Here is a 6,000-nt window from a genome sequence, read left to right as displayed (position 1 = left end):
TATGAATCTGAAGAGTGGTATTGTCTAGTTTGCAGCGAAGGATATCTATCGTCATTTAAAAGGCGATTGGGTTGAATGTATTGTACGTAAGATGTGGGAACATGTAGGATGTGTCGGAGGAGATACTTTTTCTTTTGTTTGTATTAACTGCAACTCAGATGAAGACTAATTTCATTGAAAAGAGACTAATGAACAGGCTGATTATTATAATATGTAAGAACTAAGAGATAATTAAAATACATAATTTGGAGGTTTATAATTTAACTTTTCTGTGATTTCGAAGTGCCTAGTTTGTATATAAGTACCTGTGGTAGAATTTTAATACAAAACAGGATTTATAGTTTAAAACTAAAATATTTAAACTGTTGATAACTTAAAAAAGTGTATTTCAGTTAATTATTTAATAGTAGATGCATTTAATAGAAGTATCATATTATTTTCGTTAAATTCCTAATTATTTGTTTAAAACAAAGCAAAATGTGAAGAGAATAAATGATTAATGTTGTTAAAATTTATGTTTTTTGTTGTTGTTACTATATGCCTCAATAGATGTTACAACAAACCTCAAGTACAGGGTAAGTTGTAACACTTCCCTGTTTTTAGTTTTTTTTTTCTGAAAGAGATATCTATAGATGTGATGTTTTTTCAATTAGACTTCATAGAAGAATAGTCAGAGTACACTTCAAAATTTATTTAGTGATAATTTAACCAATACATCTCAAGATATGACGCTATTTTTAAAAATTGTTACATCAAGCCCCTCGCTCCCCTACCATATCATGATATTTTAGATCAATTTCAGAATAAACGAAATTTAACTTCAAGATAGTGCTAAATTTAAAAGTTAAAAATTGAGTCAAATTGTAACTTCAGTCACCGTGGACAGACACCCATAACCATCTTTTTTTTATATAAACACTAAGTTAATTCATGCTTTCTTAATGCACGGTTTGCACATGTATCTGAATAATTACACATTAAACTTATATATATATATATATATATATATATATATATATATATATATATATATATATATATATATATATATATATATATATATATATATATATATATATATATATATATATATATATATATATATATATATATATATATATATATATATATATATATATATATATATATATATGTGGAACCTATCATTTATTTTAACACCATATTTTTATATACAATTTTGATTTACGCTGCATTTCCATGGAACTTATCCCCTGCGTAAAACGAGGGTCTACTCTATTTGAAATTATAAGTTAAAATAAGTCGGATGAATAGATAAAATTTACTTTTCTTAGAACTTAAAAAATTGATCTGTTTGAGACAAGGAAGAAGGTATTTTTAGTATTAATAAAGTAAACACAATATTTTCGGAGAAGTAGTAAGTGCTTTTAGGAAGCTGGTATTTTATAAAAACCTGTTTACTCAATATCAATGAAAGAATAAAACTTACCCTGGAAAAGTATTGGAAAAATATTCAATGTAAACAAGACTCGGAAATTGTTTGACTTAGAAAATAAACTGTTTCAAGTTAAAAACGTGTTTTTGTAAGTGTGCGAGAATTTTTTTTTTCATATAAGTATTGTGGACAATCCCAACACTAAAAAAGGTTCAGAAACTAAAAGTTTCTCGCAGTAGTTTCAAACTGTTAGTTCCATGGTTTAAAAAATATCTGGTGAACTTTTTTTTTCTTTTTTTTTTTTTTTTTTTTGTAAATACATATGGAACATTTCCTAAAACACTCCAAAAAAACCGAAATTGCTAGAAATTTCCAAGTAAATAGGATAACACTGAGTTTCTTGAAAATACTCTTGCTTATTTCAAAGCCATTTGTAGTTTTCTGAGTTGAGAATGATTTTAAAGAACGTTCTTTTACACAACGACCCAACTTATTTTTCAGGCCAGAACAGGGTCATTCCATAGAAATGTCAACCTCATCCTCAGAGTTCTTTTTTTTTCAACAAAGCGTTAATTGTGACCTATCATTTCATTCAGCATACTTTCTAGTACATAAATCCAGTAGCAGATTGCAAAAATTTCATTCAGTGTATTTCTTCTGGCTCTAAACGTGCGAGGTTGTAGAAAAGGCTTAGTATGTGCAAAAAACATGCGTCTACGTTTTCTGGTCTAATGTAAAAAATTTTGCAAATTTTTAAAAGAACTATATTTATTCTAAATAATTAGATGTTGGCTCAATAAAATTTACTGTTCTTTTCGCATACATTATAAGATAAGTATTTTAATTAATTTGGTTATTTCACTGAAAATATTTACGTTACGTTAGTCACGAAAATGTACTATTTTCTGCTTAAAAACTAAACCAGATGATTGAACCAAACATGACTTTTTATTTTCTTATATCTGTGTCATATCTAATTAAAAAGTGCAAAATATTTATTTTAGTATCAGTAGATATAAAATAATTAGTGTGACTAACGTAACATTTGAGCTGTGACTAACGTAACAGTTTGCATGTGACTAACGTAACATTTTAAAAATGACTGCTAATATTTAAAACTTATTTAATTTAATGTACATTTTCATGAACAATTTTGATTATGTGGGCATTCTGTATTGATTAAAAAATATAAAGGGAGAAAAATACCAGTAATATTACATTGTAGACTTTCTGTGTACTTAGAAAAATCCTTTTCTAAAGCTCTTTATAAAGGTACTTCCAATTTAAGGAATTATTAAAAAAGAAAGAAAGGTGAGTAAAGCAAAATGAGTACTCTGCTGAATGTGCATTCAACACAAGAATCTAAGCTTAAGAATTAAGATAATAGAAATACAGTGTTAACAAAGGATAACGTCTCTATTTTTAAGAAAATACATCTCCACCAATTATTAAAATGAAGTAATGGCTGATCGTTGGAAAACATTTGAAGATGTTACATCATGATACAGTGACAAAAAGTGCTGCGGCCATATATTTTAGAAAATGCAAGAATGATCATTTAGAAATTCAAACATTTGCGGGGATATCTGGAATTAAAATGCATTCTCCAAAACCGTTCGAATATTTTTTTTTTCAATATTACATTTTAATTTAAAAGCATGCGCAACACTATTCGTTCGATGAATCAGTAAACTTAAAAAAATAATATGCCATTGAAAAGTACTACGGAGTTTCTTATAACGATAACTAGTATATCGGCAGAATACTAGAATTCGGTGAAACTATCAACTTGCATAAAGTTAATTTCTTAAAAGAGAGATATTTAGGATTTAATAACCCAAAAATGATGTCATTCAGTTTGTAAAAGCAGTTTTTTTATTTGTTTATTTTTTCTTCGCACATTCAAATTGAGTTAATTAAACTGAATCCTTCCACTAAATTTCTTACACTAATATAGAAAAAAAAAGTAAAGGAAGAACCATAATGCAACACAAAGAAGGTTCCTAAAAAGTGTAAAAGTAATATAAAAGCAAGATATTAATTATAAAAAGTGTTTTTATATGCATTCATTGATTGTTATTCGATGGTTGCGTTAGTCACATTACGTTAGTCACACACAGTTTTTCGTAAAAGTACCACTAAGGGTCAAAAAAGATTCATCTGTAACAAATCTGTAGTACATTTTAAAAAATAGATTGTTTACCTCTTACAAATATATCGACCAATTTTAAATGCCTGCGTAAGTTTCAGAAAAATTTGCTTCGTAACATAAGCATTGTTTCTCAGGGTTGCAAAAATGCTACGTTAGTCACGATGCCTTTTTCGGTGAAAAAACACCTGTCAGCGCTTATTTTGCTTCAAATTCTTGGTAGAAATGAAAAATAGTGACCTTGTACATTTTAAATCTGCGTATTAAACCAAAACACATTTATTTTTACTCCTGGTGTAAGTACAAAGAGTTTGAAAATCAGCTGCGAATGTTACGTTAGTCACTATGAATGACCCAACAGGAATACAGGAAGTTTCATTTAAAGAGCAGAAATTAAACTTGAGCCTTTATCTGATTTTAACTGAGTTCCCATCAATACCAATCTTGACGAATATTTCGAAATAACATTATGTTTTTGTTTCATAATTACACTTCTATTTGGACCACTGCAAACTTCACATTTCTCTACGAGAAAGACAATGTTTAAAGTACTCAAGATCTTGTTTTTGTCGAGTCTAATGTTTTTCTCTTAATTGATTTAAAACAATAGATCATTCATAGTAATGCAATATTTACAACATATGTAGCAGTCATATAAATGATTAAGCGTTAAACAGTGTTTTTATTTATTAATTATAAGAAAAATTAAATAAAAGTGCGAGCGTATTATTTTAAAGCAATAATTGCTATTACGTTAAAACAAGTTTGATAATACGCGATTAAAACTAATATGTATTACATAGTACAGTAAAGCATCAGGACCTGAACCATAACATGACCGTTTTATAATTGTATTCCGTAAAATAAAGATTAAATTTATGACCGGAGACAGACTTTTGTTAGAGACAATATTAAAGTAATGTCACTTTCTTGATCTAACTGATTGCAAGTTATGTAACATTCACTATCTTGCATGGCTTACGCGAGAAATGAATTTTGAGGTTCCACCATAAAACTGAGGCAGACGCACAGTAGTCAATTGTAAAACACTAGATCGCAAACCACGATTGAGACTTTAGTCCATTGCATCCCAAATTCTCATCGAGCTGCTGCTATGGCTATTCTCAGATTTTTTTAGGACTAGGTCTAAATGCCTATTAATACCATTTTCACATGACGGATTATCACACCCGTGCTTTATGTAACTCTGGACAAGTCATGGACGCTGCCCATCCGTACAATTGATTTGCACAGTTGTCGAGAGATATTGGTAAGCCCGTGACTTAATGGACAAATGACCCGGCATTTGAGAAATAATAAGTTTAAAAAAAAACTGTTGAAAAAGTCTTTTTTCAACCCCTAACGTGAAAAAACAGCTTAATGTACAGGTGATGCATGCAGAAATGCATCAGCAATATGGCATTAGAGGCAGTGATACCACAAGCAAATACGTGGAATAGGCGGGTGCAGTGCCAATACAAGTTAAAAAGGCGTATATTTATACGTTCCTTGCAAATGAAAGTGACATCTCACATGCTTAATGTCTGATCGGAACTATCCAGACGACTTTTTACCTGGTAGAACGATTGCCATTCCTGTTGAGAGGCGGAGTACACGGATATACGGCGGAGATACATCTAACACGGTTGGAAGTTTACATAAAGTCGGCCTATTCACTCATAGTCTCGAGCACTGCATACCATTAACATCAGTTCATTGACGTCACCCTTTACAGTGGGAAAAAGCGCAAAGACTGAACATCTCATCAATGGAGTAACATTCTGTTTACTGATCTGTCACTTCAGTCTGAGCAATGATTATCAATGCCACTTGATATACAGAGAGGACTCCACTTACATCGAAGTGAGAGACTGTTGGAGTAGTTATGGAGTGATTGTGCGTGTATTCAGACGTATGGCACAATTTGGAAATTTTGCTTAAGTGCTGCACACTAGTGGATACATGTATTTATAACAGCAGTAATAAATATATTGCTCTTTGTTTTAGCAAAAGAGAAATTTTCAACACAAAAAGAAACACAAAATTATAAATTAACAATTTTAATTTAATGCTTTTCATTGCTTTTTTTACCGGCAAAAAAATAGTTTATGTAATTGGTGCGTGGTAGCATGTAAAACATCTAATCAATATGGTCACATCATCAAAATTTCACAATTTGGAAAAAAAAATTCAAAATTTAACTAAACACTATGAAGTTTTGACTAGAAAAACCAAAGAACAACCATTCAATTATAAATCTGCCGTGTGCTGGCAAAGGGCAGTAATTGCAAATTTTTCTTTCTTTCTTTTTTTTTTTTGTTGCATTTTTGTCATCTATTGTACGTTATCTTTGTCGTACAAGCTTGCTTATTTGGCTTCCACTGAAAGAAAGCGCGAAAAAAAAAACATCTTATTCCAACATTTTCCTATCGTTAGT

This window comes from Uloborus diversus, chromosome 3, assembly GCF_026930045.1.
Source record: "Uloborus diversus isolate 005 chromosome 3, Udiv.v.3.1, whole genome shotgun sequence".
Classification (NCBI taxonomy): domain Eukaryota; kingdom Metazoa; phylum Arthropoda; class Arachnida; order Araneae; family Uloboridae; genus Uloborus; species Uloborus diversus.
Note: the sequence above shows the minus strand (reverse complement) of the source record.